The sequence below is a fragment of the Lagenorhynchus albirostris genome, chromosome X, assembly GCF_949774975.1.
Source record: "Lagenorhynchus albirostris chromosome X, mLagAlb1.1, whole genome shotgun sequence".
NCBI classification, from domain to species: domain Eukaryota; kingdom Metazoa; phylum Chordata; class Mammalia; order Artiodactyla; family Delphinidae; genus Lagenorhynchus; species Lagenorhynchus albirostris.
Genome location: NC_083116.1, coordinates 125,637,889 through 125,654,787, shown reverse-complemented (window position 1 = coordinate 125,654,787; position 16,899 = coordinate 125,637,889). Strand labels below are relative to the sequence as shown.

The 16,899-nt window shown below is 51.2% G+C and overlaps 1 protein-coding gene across 7 annotated transcripts in view; it reads left to right on the top strand.

Annotated features, from left to right (window-relative positions):
- Positions 1–1,266: 1,266 nt before the first annotated feature.
- Positions 1,267–16,899, top strand: part of TBL1X (transducin beta like 1 X-linked) — a 228,229-nt gene continuing 212,596 nt past the window's right edge. For 6 of the 7 annotated variants that reach the window (XM_060138712.1, XM_060138710.1, XM_060138709.1 and 3 more), the window contains exon 1: positions 1,267–1,403. The gene's annotated coding sequence lies outside the window, so the exon portion shown is untranslated. The remainder of the gene's footprint in view (positions 1,404–16,899) is intronic. The other variant, XM_060138702.1, reaches the window with a different exon arrangement.

Below are 16,899 nucleotides of genomic sequence, written 5' to 3'. Positions count from 1 at the left end.
GTCTGTTTAAGTGAACTCAGGCCTCGAGTGGGGGGCAGTTGTTACCAAGCAGGAGGGGAGGCAGGAGCGCTGGGGCCTCGGGTTCACCAGGGCTGGGCCGAGCGAGCTGCGGCAACCTTAGCACTTGGCCGGGGCCCGACGCCCGACGCCTCCGGGCGGGGGCGGGGGTGAGAAGGCCCGAGGGCCCGGCTTCTTCCCCCTGCCCCCGCCGGGAGCCTCCACCCCGTTGGGCCCGAGTTTCTTTCTCCCCACGCACTGCCGGCTCTTCGCTGGAGGCATTTTGCAAAGGTCGAGGCTCCCCCTGGGCCCCCACTTATCCGGGGAGGGGAGGAGACCAATGGGGTGCCCTCCCGGCCGCCGATTTTGAGGGAGCGGCGTCCTCAGGCAGGTTGCAGGGGTTCTGCTAGGGCAGCTGGGCGGCTGCTTCTTGGAGGTGGGGGAGGGTAACAGAGCGGTGGCCCGGTTCCCCCCTCCCCTGGAAACCGCGGTGCTGGTGACCAGGCTCCTGTCCCGTGCTGGCTGGGTCCGGGCCTGGGACGGGGTGGGCACAGGCCTGCGTCTCCTTCCGCCCGCATGGAGGCCACGAGGGAGGGACGGGGTTCGGATACACTAGGGAGACCCGGATTCCCTTCAGCCACTCCGGGCGCGGCGGGGAGAGCAGAGTCAGGGGTGAGGGACGGGGGAGGGTCGCAGGTTACCCCGCCGTGGGGGCGGGGCGGGCCGGGACGCGAGTCTTCCCTGGAGCCCTGGGGGAGGGGCTGTTGGGGGCGGACTCTCCTCCTCGTGGCTGTGGGGGAGGGCAGGCCTGGTGTCCTCACCCTCCGTGGGGGAGGGACCAGCTTGGGACGCGCCCCTCCCCCCGGGCGTCGGGGGGGCTCCGGGGGGGGACCCGGGCTCCAGTCCCCGGGCGGTGGGGGAGGGTGCGGGCTGGGGGCCGTGGGGGGAGGGGCCGGCCCGGCGGCGGAGGCGGCCTCCCTAGCAGTCCTCCCGGCCGGGGTCGGCGCGCTGGCGGCCGCTCCCCCCGGAGGTCACTGCCCGTGCCGGTCCCTCCCGCCGTCCCGCCCTCTGCCGCCGCCACCGCTCCCGCCCCAGCCCCCCCCCCCCGCACTCTCTGCGCTCGGGAGCGAGGTGCCGCCAGCGCCCCCGCCCCGCCGCTGCTGCCGCCGCCGCCGCCGCCGCCGCCGCCGCAGCGCCCTCGGCCGCCATTCGGCATCCGAAACTTTCCAGCGCCCGCGCCTCTCGGGGACTCGGCTGCGGCGGGGCGGGGGCGGCCCGGGGGCGGCGCGCGGCTGCTCCGGGCGCCGGGCCCTCCTCGGCCACGGCACGGCCCGGGCTCGGAGACGGCCGGCCGGAGGGAGGTTCGGGGCGGCGGCGCCGCCGCAAGTTGCGCTGCTCGCGGCGAGGTGAGTGTGCGGGGCTCGGCCGGCCGGGTGGCCGGCCGGGCGCGGGGTGGGGCGGGGCGGGGTGGCGCGAACTTGTCCCGCGTGGGGGCCGGCGGTTCCCTCCCTCCGGGGTCAGACCGGCGGCCCGGGGCTCCCGCACGCTCCGCCCGCCCCCGGGGCTCTGGAGGGGCAGGTCCCCCAGTGTCTCCCGGGCTTGGGCTGGGGTGCGGCGCGCTCCCTGCAGGCTGCACAATACCCCGTTTTGGCTGCTCCCCAAAGTGCCGGCGCGTTGGGGGCGGGCGGAGGCTGGGGGGGCTCCTTTGTTTCGGGGAGGGGGAGGCGGCCGGCAAGTTTGAGGAAGCGCTCGATTTGTCACCCGGTGCCCCTTTGTCTGCCCAACCCGGGGCTGGCTGGACGGACCTGCGCCGCCGCGGGATCCCCTGTGGGGGGAGGGGAGCCCCATTCATCCCCGGGCGCGGGCCGGCCAGTCCCGGGCCGGCTGGAAGCGCGGCGGCGCGGGCCCTGGGCGGCTCAGTTTCCGAGGCGCAGAAACTGTCAACGAAGTCGGGAGATCCCCAGCCCGAGCGAGGAGCGCGGGCTGGGGGCGACTTCGGCGGACGGGGGGCGTCCCTCGTCTGGCCGGGTCTGCGGAGCGCGGCCTGGGGAGGCTGCAGACCTGTTGCTCCCGGGCTGGGGGAGGGGTGCCTCCAGATTCGCGTCCCGGGCTCTGCTCCCCAGGGGGACTTTGCCCACGGGGGCCGGTTTTCGGAACGGGGTGGTGCGCGCCTTCGGGGGTCGCCGGAGGTCGCCGGGTCTGTGACAGTTGCGGGCGCTGGGTTAGGGCCTGCCCTTCACGTGCGCTGTCCGTGCGCTGTGAGGCCCGCGCCAGGGCTCGTTCTTACACGGCCTCGCATTTTCCTAGCCCCTCGCTTTGGAAATTCCACAAAGTTAGAGTCGGAGGTGGGTTTTTTTTTTCTTTTCTGTCGCTGATGTTGTAGAGCAGAACCCCCAAAGAAACAAGCTCCAGGTTCTGTCTCTTGTGCCACGGTTTCTGCTTTGCTTTGTCACATGTGGTTTGACCTGACTGCTGAATGTTTTTCTCTCCAGGAGCGCCGCCTGGGTCCCTGGGTTAACCTGAAAGGGGAGGGGCGGGACTCCAGCCTGGGAGGGGGAGGGGAGCGCCCCTCTTCGGTCCTGAACGGTGGCCTCGGGGTAGGAAATGGCCCAGGACGATTTTATGAAAAGTTTACAACTAGTCGTTCCTAGGAAAGACGCGATGCGGGTGGGGGGCGAATGTTGAGTATGGAACAGTTGAGACGTGAAGATGACACTTTTATGTTATGTTAAGGGATGTTAATATCTCAAACGTCCGGCAGATTTTCGTGGAAAACCCCCCAGCTGGATAATGAGTCCAGGGATGAGAAGTTGAAGTGCATCACTTGACCCACTTACGAAGATCGCCCCTTAAGGATATTCCAGACCTGAAGGGAACGCACACCTGTGGGATGAAAATGGAGACTTCAGGTGTTGATTTGGTGTTGTGCACAGCAGGGTGCGTGTCACTGGATCTTCTCAGGCTGGCTCTTCTTGTGTTTCTGTCCGGGGCTTAAGTCACTCCAGGAATTGTCAACACCCCCCATTTAAATTTCGCACCTTGACCCTTAAGTCTTCCCAAGCTCACCCGTCCCGAAAGTTTGGGTGTTTAAATGAAGTGTGTGGTGTCCTAGTTGGTCTCGAGTCTTTACCTTTAACCCTGGGAGTCTCAGTTTTCTCATCTGTGTGATGGCATCATGAGTCTACCTGGGTGGGCTGTTAGGAGGGTTTCAGCGCTAGCCAGCAGAAAGGGGAATAGAGCCCCTGAGTCCACCTGCATCAGGACACCACGCTTTGCTAGAAAAGCAGTCTTTGTCCCCGTTTGGCCTGAACTAGTGAAAGGGCCCACCCTGTTGTTGTGCTCTACCGTTGACCTTCAAGTCCTGTAACTTTTCTGAGTGTCGTTTTCTATATGTGTAAAAATAAAAACGGGAACTGAAATCGTGGTACTCATTGGGTAGTGCAAGAACAGAAAGAGGGAATGTAAGTGTAAGTTTTTTGAAAACTACAGAGCTGCCTGTAAGTTCTAGCTGTTGGTATTGTGCAGGTGGAATCATTTTCCTAATGTTACTCTAATGCCATGCAGTGAGAATTTTACACGCACTTAATACCCTGTGTGCAGCAGTTATTTCCATCCTGCTTCACAGTCCACTGACTTGCTAATACATGGTGGAGGGAGGATTGTTTGATTCCGAAAGCCCACCTCTTAAGCTTGGTGTTATCTTGTCTTCCTGTGTATACATTGTGTGAATCTTCCCACTTGGAGACAAGCTCGTTAAATTACACACACACACAATTTCTCCCTCTCCCTCCCTCCCTCCCTCCCTCCCTCCCTCTCTCTCTCTCTCTCTTTCTCTCCCACACAGAAGAACCTACATTGAAATCTGTTTATACACCTAGATGAATCTCAACAGAAATCATGAAATATCCACCACAGTGGAAAGATTGTTTTCGTCTATAGCTTAATTATCCAGTGTGGCAGCCACTAGCCAACACGTGCATATTTAGATTCAAATTAACTAAAATTCAGTAAGCATTCTGTTGTTACTAAAATAAACAACTCTGTTCTTTCAGTGCTCTACCCGTAATTCACATACTCAATAGATGTGTGTAGCTAGTGGCCGCCATATTGGGACAGCGCAGAACTTGCAGAACGTTCTACTGGAGGGAGATTCTCTATAGTTACTGCAAGTAAGGATTAATAAAGAAGGCAGTAAAGAGAGTTAGTCTACTTTTTGTGGGAGGAGGGGAGAGGCTGTAAGAGTTTGAAATAATTTACTGGTAGACTTTAAAAAGAAAGGCAGGCCCATTTCAGCTAGCAGGTGACCTAGGAAAGTGATTTCAGTGAGATTTGACAGCTGTGGTTTTTTAGATTGAGGTGGTTTGGATCACTTTTGATTTAGAAAACCAGAACTCCAAGCTAGAGTCTCACTGAGTATTTAACCTTGGACATGGCATTTAGTGGCTCTCTGCCTCAGTTTCCCCATCTGAAAAATGGCATAGCCAGTCCCCACGTGGCCCGCCTTTGTGTGTGTCGCGGCGCACATCTCTCGGGATGGTGGGGAGCCCAAGGTGTCACCGTCAGTGAAGCCCCACGTAGGTGATTAGAGGCCTTACCTGATACGTTTAAAGCCTTGCTCACCATGGGCTACCTACTCCTCCCCCCAAGTTTATGTCTTAAGTTTTAAGGTTTAATTTCTTGAGGGCAAAATCTTCTGTTATTAAAAGGCTGATCAGGAATCCTTCCAACAAAGTGAGGCTTAACAATAGTCAGAGTGTTTTTAAAAAGTGGCTGAGCGCTGGCCGTTTCCTGTAGACGGGTCCCTGAGTCAGGATGTTATTTTTATTACTTAGCTGGTGTGTTCTTTGCATAGTCTTTTGTATTTTTTTATAGCAGCCTATTAGAAATTTTATTTGTGGCTGGGGGGGAAAACCCAGTTTTGCATCTGTGAGAGGTGACTTCCCAGATCGCCCTCTGCCATTTGTCCTCACTCTTGCCTTGCCTCAGGACTGCTGTGACCTGTCAAGCCTTTGAGACACCTGGGATATCCATGATTCTCTTCCAGAGGCGGGCAATGGGTTCCTGCAGAGGGAAGCCAGGCCCCTAAGAGCCATCTCACGTAGGTCCCGAGTGTCAGGAATTCAGGCCCTTCCTCAGTTACCTATTGGGAGGGAGGACCCCACACCCCAACCCTGAGGCTGCCCCCTCTGAGCTTTCCGCCAGGTGTCTGCGTCTTGGGCTCTGCACATGTGGTTATTGCCAGGCCTGACCCGGGCCAGAGGACAAGCACGATCGCTCTGCCCTGTGAGGCGAGACCGTCCCAGGTGTGGTGTCCCCGATACCTTGCATTTGCCTCCTTTTTCTCCCGTAAAAAAGAAGAGTATGTGACTTCCAATAAGTTGTTAATCTTTCACCACCCAAGACATTTAAAAAATAGTTTCAATCGGGAAGCAAGACTAAAGTCATTTTGTAAACATTTTTTTAAGTTGGAAAGATAAACTTTTTTTTTTTTCCATAACTATGTTTAGCGTGAAGGAAGTAACTGGCCTCTTGAGTGGAGACTGGATGTGAGTTTTTCCCTCGGGTCTGGCCCTCCTTGGCCCTTGCGTCCTGTCCATCCTTTCCATGGGGCTCGACCAACCGGATGGCCCTGGCCACATTAGCAGAAAGAGACCCAGCAACCAAAATGAATGCTGGGTGTGGGAAGGGACAGACAGGCAACATGTTTATAGACGGAAAAGAGAGCCTGCTCTGAGAAAATGAGTTTCAGACCTCAGGGGGAAAATGCCGTCATTAAGGAGTGTGCTCCCCGGGAACTTGGCCATGGAGGCGGCCGCCTCCTGCAAAGCCTTCCCGTGCGGTTATCGCCGGCATCAGATATTTATTGGGAATCCGCCGCCTGATTGAAGATCGCAGATGTGAACTGGAAGCCATTGAAAAGTTAAATCGGAGCAAATTTAAACTTGAAAACAGAGGACAGAGTATTTTCTTCTGATAGAGGAAGCTGGGTTCCGTTTCCATGGCTTTGGTTTGTTCTTGGTCCTTGGCGGGAAGAGGTCGAGCTGGAGGGCGACTCGCAGGCTCGAGAGAAAGGGTGACTTAGAGACGAAGGTAGAGATGGTTGTTCACGGAGGCCGTCTGTTCAGCGTTCAACTCTGGAAGCTTGTAGTCAGCCCATGGTTCTCAGGGCAGTTTGGTCCCCTACCGTCAAGCAGCTTTTGGCAATGTCTGGAGACGTGTGGTTGTCACACGTTGGGGGAGGGGGACGGTGATGTTCCTGGCATCCCGCGGGGGGGGGCGGGGGGTCCGTGGATGCTGCGTAACATCCCACAGGGCACGGGACAGACCCACCCCAGAGAACGCCCCGGCGCTGGATGCCCGTGATGCTAGGGTGGAGACACCAGCCCTGAGTTCTGCTGTCAGCTGTGCAGTCCTGTTTCGAGCAAGGTCCACGGGCAGGTGGACGTCAAGATAGGTATCCGGCGCTGTGGTTCTCACGGCTCCCGTAGGCCATTTTGGGATACATTAGGAAGTAAATGAGAAGGGAAAGGAGGCGGCGGGAAGCGGATGGCCTTTGAGAAGAAAGAAACGGGAGCGGCGCAAGGCCAGGAGATGTTGGGGACGGGGGTGGGGGCGCTGCGAGTCCCCTGAGCTCTGTCTCAACTGGAGTATTTTAGAGCCCCCGATGCCAGCGCTCCTGCATGGCGCCTTCCTGTTGGTTTTGCTGATGTCATTGCAGATTGACCAGGTCTCACTTTTGGTCAGCTTCTTGGGACTTGGGTATTTATCAGGGGAGCACCGGTTCCTGGCTCCTGTTTTCGGACCCTCTCTGTGCCCAGCGAAATGTAGGTTAACCTGGCCTCGGGGTAACCTCCGTTTGGGAGGGCGGGGACAGGCCAGGGTGGGAGGTGGGCGGGGACAGGCCAGGGTGGGAGGAGGGCGGGGACAGGCCAGGGTGGGAGGTGGGCGGGGACAGGCCAGGGTGGGAGGAGGGCGGGGACAGGCCAGGGTGGGAGGTGTTTGCTGCTTGCAGGACGTGGCTCCTGTTTCAGGCCCAGTCCTCTCCTGTGAATAGTTGATTCGGGAAGAGCGGGGGGCAGCTGGGTGCGGACCTGCAGTGGGGCCCTCTTCCAGGGCTGGGCACGGCTGGCAACTGGAGTCTGGTCCTCTGGAGCCAGCTCGTGGCCCCGTGTCCTGTGACCCCCCCCAGAGGAGCGCCAGGCCCAGCCTGGTTGGGGGCCCTGTGGGCTCCTGTGGTCATGGGGTCGGGGACGTGGTCGCAGGGAAACCTGGTTTGCAGCCAGTTCACCATGCACTCACTGCCTCTGGGCACATCCGTTACCTTCTCTAGCCTTAGGTTTCTTCTTGAGAGAGAAAGAAAATAAAATTTGTTTCTCAGGCTTGTATTAACAGAAGGAGGATTCTTATCGTGCTTGGAGTCCAGTGTCCTTAGGTTTTCCTCTACTCTGAAGCTGGGAATTGGTGTGGAAATATCCAATGATGACAAAAATAATATATCTTTTTTAGTTATGGTGGTCTCCATCAATGGCTTGCTTGCTTCTCTTAGCTCCCCTCCCCACCCCCACCCTTAAGTTAAATTTCAGGGCTGGCATATGCACACAAACACACACACATGCTATATACAGACACATGTATATCCTCTATATATTGCCTAAATTTACTATATGATAAATTATGAATTTCAGCATGCTTAAATTTCTGTAACCACCACCATCATCAGGATACCAAACAACTAAATTCCGTTACCCCAGAGGTGTCCGCGGTGCTTTGCCTCCACACTCCCCACTCCCTCAGCCCCTAACCTGGGGCACCTGCCCATCAGCTCCGCTCTCCTGGTCTTGGTAATCGCATTTTAACTCAGGATGAAATGCCTAATAGTGAATCTCTCCACTCTTCCAGCACCTTCCTTGACTCATGAATTTTATACTGTAGCACACTTGGGCCCGTGTGTTTTCCTCAGAATGATTTTTCACTGTGGATTTTATCAAAAGCAAGGAAAAGCCAAAACTTAGAGTTTCTTAATACTTGTAAGAAATCATAGTGAAAAAGTATCAGGTGTCGTGTTGGAGCCACCTGTAGGATTTGCGCATTTCCTATGCCAGTTGATCGTTGCTGCCTAATCAGTTGAGCTGGGACATTTTTGGATGCACTTTCAGAGACTTTTTGGAGCAGTACTATGTAAAATGTATCAGTAGGTTAGACTCATGTCTTTAGTTTCAAAAACAGGACACACATTAAGAGGCGTGGTTTTCCCAGTGGGTTGATAACGTGACCGTAAAGTGTGCTAAAAATATCCAGTTGTGTTTGCATTAGTTTGTTGTAGAAATGAATTCCTACATCTGTGTTTCTGTGTGGTGGTGAACCGGAATTTTACCTTGGGTCGTAATTTCACTATTTGTGATCGAATAAGGAATACTGTGTTTTCTAGAGGATCCTTCGCCTGGCGTCTGGGTCAGTTGTATCCTGCCTTGGGTTGCCCGCCTGCTTGTGTGAAGTTGTTGAACCTGTGTGTGTCCTCACTTGTAAGTGAAAGGCTTGATGAGCTGATCTTGAGGCCTCTCCTACCCCGTGTGTGTGGATTGTAATGTGGAAAAGGCACACGTTAAATGTTGCGTGGGCTCTTTTTTTTTTTAAAACACTTTTGTAGGTTAAGGATTATGGTGGTTTTATATTAACTAGCAGTTTGGGTAAACTATGTTCCATGCTTTAACTATCGTTTTACCCATGATTGAAGTAAACAGTATTCAGCTTAACATCGCTAAGTTACTGTAAAAAAAAGCCCGAGCAGTTCAGAAGACACTTTGGGCTGTGGGGTGCCTCTGAATAACTCTTATGAGCGTTGTAGTTTCCCAGTCTCAGGAGACCCCGTAAAATAAGCACAAACAATGCTCATGGCAAAATTCATAGTGTTTAGAAGAGAGTGTCTCTGCCTTGAATTCCTGTCATTTTTTCCTATCGTGGTGGATGGAGCTGGAATCCTGAAAAGAAAACATGAGAGTTTTCTTTGCTTACTTCTCTTGAGCCTGGAACCCAGAAAATGACCCCAGATAGCCAGCCCTGAGCACTTTCCTTTCTGGAATACTTTCCGCCAACCCCCAGGGAGAATACAGAGGCAGGAGGAGGTGAGCACTCTCCCCGCGCCCCCCCCCCCCTCCGCCGGCGTGATCACCTTCTCTCTCTCCAAGATACTGAAGACTTTTGTCATGTCTACTGCAACCTGGACACCCAACCTCATCCATGTTGAAGCAAGGCTAGAGGGACACTGTCCGCTTCTTGGAGAGCTTAACTCGTAACTATTACAGACTTGCCCGTTGTCATTGGGCTTTAGAGTCTGTGTGAACATCCGGTATCCAGTTTGCAAACACTTCTGCTTGTTGAAACTTTCCGATAGATGGAAATTCGGGCAAAAGAAGCTTACTGTATGTGATGCCATTTTATTTCTCAGTAAAATCAGTAAAAACAGATACTTTAATATGGTAAGACCACGTAAGTCACGATTGGGAAGAAAATTCTGTGTAACTGAGCAGTGCTTTTTGTTTCTAGTGCGTTGGGGTGATTTTTAGCCTTAGCCGGATCAGCTCTACCCTTCGAGGTACCCTTGTTATCTTGACATCCGTTTGAAGATGAGAAATGAGAAAGTGGAGCTGGAGGGATGTTACCCTGTTCATATGATGCAGACATCTATAGCACCGGTATGCAAACATAATTCTCAGCACCTATAAAGTTCCAGGTGGTTGCCGAGTTTTAGGTTGTATTTAGAAAAGCAAATGAGTAGAGAATTGATGTCTCTACCATTTGATTTATTTAGGAGACAGAATAAACTTGGGTCCTTGCCTTAGGTTCTTTTTACAGCAGAATCTTATCAGGCATTTTAATCCCTTGAAACTTGAATGCCAACTCCGTGTTGGTAAAGACTCAAGTATTCACAGTTATCAATGTAAAAACAACGGTTGCCCGTCTCTGACGGTCGCAGGTCAGTCTTGGGAGCCACACTTTGGTTTAGCTCCTAATTTGATTATGAAAAAATACCACATTAGGTTTGTATTTCTAAGATGCATGATGATTCTGTGCGAGTTCCAACAGTTCCTAGAGCTCTGCAGCGTAGTGCTTCCAAAAGCCTTGCCGGGAGAGGCAGCGTCGGAGGGGCACTCAGCTCAGAAGTTGATGAAAATAAGAAGTAATGATCTCATGTGTCCAGTGCATTACAGACACTGTTGTAGACCAGATGAGAACAAGGGGAGAGGCCTGTGGAAATTAGACTCGCCTGATAGATTTCATGGGACTCTGGTAAATTTCATGGGCCTCCTAGGACATTTCCTTGAAACCAGTAGTCTCCATGTTTAGTTGGGGCAGAGGGTGACAGAAATGCCTTGTCTCAGGTTTTAATTCACAAAGTGGGCTCCCAAGTGGACTGGATATCATATCTCTGGCAGTGACAATGAGATTTACTGGAGTGCAGGAAGAAACTTAAGTTCTCTGTTTATTTATTTTTATGTAATAGTTACAAAATGTCTGTTTGTGGTCTATGAGAAATGCATATAGTGATCGTTGAGTGTTATCTCTAGTTAATACGTTACGTGAGTTGGAGTTAATGCTTAAAAGGTTTTCACTGAGGGATATGCAATGAAAAAGCATCTAGAGATCACTGATGGGGTCCCCAGAGGTGAGAGGGGCCGATATTGAAGTCCCTGAATAAAGTGGGACACAGATGTATTCCCCTTTTTCCGTCTGGCTTCACCTGCCATGGTGTGTGTGTGTGCATGTGTGTGTCACACACACATGTGTTGTGACTGAGATCTGACAGCTTAAAGATTGGACATACCTCCAGAGGCACAGCTGTTAATGATGTGATTTGGGGAAGAAAGAACATACGCTGACAGGGTGCTGTGCACGTTTTGGATCTATAGGATTGTGCGTGTTTTTAAAGCTGAAAAAATATTTGTGTTTCAGAACCAGATGACAATATCTCAGTTGCAAGTGCACGAGGAACCTTTGGAACAATGCTGTGCTTTTTAAGCATTTCATGACGGCAGTGTTTTCATAATCACTTAATTCTGTTTATAAATCAGCTGCTTTCATTGACGGATGCCCTCAGGGCTCCCAGGAACCAGGCTTTTTGTCAAATACGTGATTCAAACTTTAAAAGATGGGAGATAGCGCTGGAACTGGGTTGTGATAAAAGCCTCTGGTGCCTTCAGTCTGGCTGTTTATTTGTTGTTGTTTTCTTCCAGAAACATATTTCATCCATCGTGGTTGTTATTAAATCTTTCATTTTTTGCATTTCACATTAGAGGCTTTTTATGTTGGTTTTTTTTTTTTTGAGGTACACGGGCCTCTCACTGTTGTGGCCTCTCCCGTTGCGGAGCACAGGCTCCGGACGCGCAGGCCCAGCGGCCATGGCTCACGGGCCCAGCCGCTCCGCGGCATGTGGGATCTTCCCGGACCGGGGCACGAACCCGTGTCCCCTGCATCGGCAGGTGGACTCCCAACCACTGCGCCACCAGGGAAGCCCAGAGGCTTTTTAAAAGAGAAAACTGTCATTTTGGTTGATGCTGTATTACTGGTGTTACAGAGAGTAAATAAATACGAGAGTTACATTCACACCCCAGACCACACTGTGGCCTGTGGAGGTGAGACATAGGACTCACCTCCACACTGCAGGTCTTTGGCTGAGGTCGTTTGCTGAGAACGGCTGGAGCTTTGGTTTTCATGACACCAAGTGTCGACCGCAAGTAGTTCCAGGTTTCCGCACCAGCCTTTTTGTTTGTTTAATTTGAAATGTTTGGTACGTTAGCTTCGGTTTTGTGTGTGATTTTTGGTGTTTGTGCCTGTTTTTCCCTTTGTGGATAAGGAGTTTGCAGCATAACTCTGTATGTAAAGGGAAGCTGACGTTTGTCTTGTTCTCTGTACCGTCGGGGCACCAGGGCCACACATCATTTCACAGTCGTTAGGATCCCCGTGGACATTCATTTGTCCTTTGGTGAACTGACATATTTATCTCCTACTTAAAAAAAAATTGCTTCTCTTTACAGTAATATTCAGAACGCACCTACTGTGAAGAGAGGAGAAGCAGGAAGTAGATTTTTTTTTTTTTTGTCTGCACCACGTGGCCTGCGGGATCTTAGTTCCCCCACCAGGGATCGAACCCAGGCCCTCCAGGCCCTCGGCAGTGAACGCACGGAGTTCCAACCACTGGACAGCCAGGGAATTCCCAGGAAGTAGAATTTTTGACATCTACATTATGCACCTTTGTCTCTGCTCTCCAGAGATCAGGACGTTTAAGCTCCCGTAACAAATTTAGTTTTAATGAAAGTCTTTGGGAATGTCCTTTATCTGCCCCGTGCCTGCCCATCTAAGAGGAGGGAGAAATTACACAAAGTATTTTGCTTTTAGCCGGTTTCCTTGAGCCTTGTCCATGTCCTGACTTCTTATTGCCAGCAGGTCAGCTAGACACTGGTCAGTCGCTTCAGGTCTGGACAGGAATCTTTTTCTGTCTTTGTTGTTGATAATTTTCTAATAATTATTCATTTGATTATTTGCCAGCCAAATTACCCTAAAGAATGTTCAGAGATGTATCAGAGACTAGCCCCATCCTGAGACTGTTCGCAGAAGTGGGCACAAAATTTGATTTTATTTCCTAACTGCATACCTCAGGTACTCATGAAGTGCAGAGACCTATGTATACCCTCTGGGAATTAGAGGCCCAGGTGTACAGAGCAGGAATGTAGGGGAATAGTAGCACCAAATGTTTGCGTCAAGGGGCCCTGAAATCTCCAAGTATGCTAACCTTTGAGGGAAGGTCTGAAAACAGATGAGTTTGTGGTGTTGTGAATTACCACTCACATCATTTCTGTCAGGGAAGGCAGTTACTCTTCTTGGGAAGCTTGGGTTATTAAAATCAACTATCTTCATTTTCCCACAAAAATAAAAATCAGTTGTGGTTCAGATAATTGTATGTGAGGCTTTACCACTGGAAGTTTGAAGTTAGCGAAATTGTACACCCCTGGTTAATTACATTAGTATACTCAAACTAAATATAGGATACGATTAGCTCATGGAAATATTTCCTTTTTCTCTCAGTCAGTACAGCTTCTGTCCACCCAATAGTTAATGGTTTTTAATTCCATTATGTAATTTTTTGATCATCCTGTGTTTCCAAAAAAGTTAACTGAATAAAGCTAGAGACTGTATGTTTTCACTATTTCCCAATTCATATTTAAACATGAAATGGTGCACAGAATAAGCTGTCCTTTGTGAATTTTAATTTTCTCAGCTCCTGGCACAATAGAGGGGTAAGCTGGGGTCCCATTTTTTTTTTAATTTTTATTTATTTATATTTATTTTTGGCTGTGTTGGGTCTTCGTTTCTGTGTGAGGGCTTTCTCTGGTTGCGGAGAGTGGGCGCCACTCTTCATCGCGGTGCGCAGGCCTCTCACTGTCCCGGCCTCTCTTGTTGCGGAGCACAGGCTCCAGACGCGCAGCCTCAGTAGTTGTGGCTCACAGGCCTAGTTGCTCCGCGGCATGTGGGATCTTCCCACACCAGGGCTCAAACCCGTGTCCCCGGCATTGGCAGGCAGATTCTCAAGCGCTGCGCCACCAGGGAAGCCCTGGGGTCCCATTTTTCTGCGTGGCTTTTGCTTTAAGGGAAGTTTGGGTTTGGTTCACAGTTTGCTATCGAAGAGTATGTTCAACCTTCTTGAATTACCTGTTGTGTTTGCTTTTCCATTGAATGTTCTATATTTGGACAAGGAATGTATTTTTCTGTATGGGTTTCTGGTGGCCCGGATGTTCATCAGAGCGGAATTTCTCTCTGTCCGCACTGCTGCCATTGGGCAGTTCGGCTGTTCTGTAGTTCCTAGTATTGAGTTGGACACACTGTAGATTCAGGTTGGGCTGTCATTCCTTTTGCAAGCTGTGTGATACTTTGTTTTAGTTGGGTTTGCCATAGATGTTTGCTTTGCCTTGGGATGGCTGTAGATGGCCACCTGTGGTGATAAATTTCACGAAGATCTCCAAATCCCATTTAAGGTCTAGTTGATTTTCAGGAACCGTGTTACTGAGGTGTAAATTACATACCAGAAAAAGCACCCACTTCAAGTGTACAGTTTCAGTGATTTTTAGTCATTTTACCGAGTGGTGCAGTCATCGGTCATCATCCAGGTTTCAAGCATTTTCATTCCACAGTAAGATTGCTCACGTCTTCAGGAATGTCATGTCTTCCATTCCTGCGCCCCCTGCCAGCCCCAGGCAGCCACTAATCTCCTTTCTGTCTCTGTAGATTTCCCTTTGCTCAGAACCCGATGGTGGGAGGTGATTTAGTGAACTTTCCCCGCCCCCTCTCCAGGAGAGGGGTACCTAGGGAGAGTGCAGGGCCGCATGGGGAGCCTAGGTGTCCTCCCTGTAAGATCAGGATAGTGATGGGTTGGTTGCAGGCTCAGAGGGGTACCTAGGGAGAGTGCAGGGCCGCATGGGGAGCCTAGGTGTCCTCCCTGTAAGATCAGGATAGTGATGGGTTGGTTGCAGGCTCTCAATGCGGAGCCATGCGGGAAGTAAGTAGCTCTGTGAAGAGACAAAAAGGTCTTTATTCCCGTCTCACCCCTGGCTTCTTCGTGACATTTTTTTTTCTTAAATTCTATATATATGTGTTAGCCTGCAGTATTTGTCTTTCTCCTTCTGACTTACTTCACTCTGTATGACAGATTTTAGGTCTATCCACCTCATTACAAATAGCTCAATTTCGTCTCTTTTTATGGCTGAGTAATATTCCATTGTATATATGTGCCACATCTTCTTTATCCATTCATCCGATGATGGACACTTAGGTTGCTTCCATCTCCGGGCTATTGTAAATAGAGCTGCAATGGACATTTTGGTAAATGACTCTTTTTGAATTTTGGTTTTCTCAGGGTATATGCCCAGTAGTGGGATTGCTGGGTCATCTGGCAGGAATAAAGACACAGACCTACTAGAGAACGGACTTGAGGATATGGGGAGGGGGAAGGGTGAGCTGTGACAAAGCGAGAGAGAGGCATGGACATATATACACTACCAATCATAAGGTAGATAGCTAGTGAGAAGTAGCCGCATAGCACAGGGAGATCAGCTCGGTGCTTTGTGACCGCCTGGAGGGGTGGGATAGGGAGGATGGGAGGGAGGGAGACGCAAGAGAGAAGAGATATGGGAACATATGTATATGTATAAGTGATTCACCTTGTTATAAAGCAGAAACTAACACACCGTTGTAAAGCAGTTATACCCCAATAAAGATGTTAAAAAAAAAAGAAAGAAAAAATCTTTTACGTTTAGGGACTTCCCTGGCAGTTCAGTAGTTAAGACTTTGCGCTTCCACTGCAGGGGGCACAGGTTTGATCCCTGGTTGGTGAACTAAGATCCCGCATGCCCTTGAGGCACGTCCCCCCAAAAAAGAGAGAGAGAAACGTTTACTTGTAGTCAGCAAACTGTGAAGCTAGAGGAGTTCGTCGTATATTTAGGGTCATACTAATCGTGAAGAATCGTGCATAAAGGGCTGCATTGGACAGGTGCGGAGTCTGGACAAGGAACTGCGTTTACAGTGATGGACTCAGTCCCTGGAGAACCCAGGACACAGCTATAGGGCAGTCAACCCTCCATGCCCCTGCTGCCTCCTTCTTGAAATCCCGTCCTGTTTCTTTCATGGCATTGGATGTTTGACTTTGACGGAAGTTCCATCTTGGTCGGGGTATACCTTAGCTCAGTGGTCCTCCACCAAGGGCAGTTTTGCTCCCAAGGGACGCTGGACAATGTCTGGGGGCCTTTCTGGTTGTTACCAATGGGGAAGGGGTGTCAGTGGCATCTAGTGGATAGAGGTCAGGGGCGCTGCCCAGCATCCTATAATGCAGGGGATGAGGCCCCAAGGCCCACAAAGAATTACTCAACCCAAGAGGTCATTAGTGCCGAGGTCAAGTATCCTGCCTTAGAAGCTTGAATCTCGTGGTTGAAGACTTAGTAAAGTTGAAGGACTAAAACCCGCATCAGACTTAGAGAAGTTGGGAAATCTTTCCGTCCTCATACATTCCAGGGAAATATGGATCTTTTTCTACAGCAAAGGACAAGCAAGGTTTTGGGAGCTAACTTTAGAGGGAAAAGAAATTCCTTTAGAAGTATTCATTTACAAATAAACAGCGAAATTACACGAGACGTCTGGGGTTTGATCTGGAAATCGCACTTCATCCTTATCTCTTCCCCAAGAACTGAGAAAGGAGGGCGAAAGATCCTGAGTGAAGACTCTCCACATTGATGACTGTGCCGGAAGGGAGTGGCTGCCGAGAGCCCAGCCTTTCAGTGCATCTGCTTACGGCCCGCCGGGGTTTTGGTTTCTCTTGGTTTCTATAGGGTTTTCGTTTGCTGTGCGGAGTGCGGGGCGTGCAGCGTGCAGGGTGTCACAATAGCCAGGCCTCCACCGCTTGTTCTCTTCATCTGGTTAACCTTTGAGCCCCCTGAGAAGTTCAGGGCCCCCTGCCTGGGCCCCAGCCCGCTTACCTGCGTGCGTCCCCTTCTCTGCCCTGCATCTCCCAGCAGGAGCTGCCCCGCACCCCTGCGGCACTTGTTTCTACCCGAGGGGGGGCCCTCTCCCTGCCTGCACCCCTGCAGCCGGCCTTGCTTTGGGGGCTTCCAAAATGCAAGGCTTTTCCTCTGAACAGATTCTGGGTTTTGTTTCTTTTTCCTGTTCTAAGCTCGGTCCTGTTTCTAAGGTGATACCTAAGGAATATGCTGATTTCCCTGAATCCCCGCACTGTGGGGTTGTAACTTCCAGCTCCTCCGGCAGAATAACCGATATTAACAGTCCACAGTGTGATGTGGTAGATTCTGTTTCTGGCATGTTCAGCTGTCCATGTACAACTGTGTAGTCTTGCGTTTTTATCTA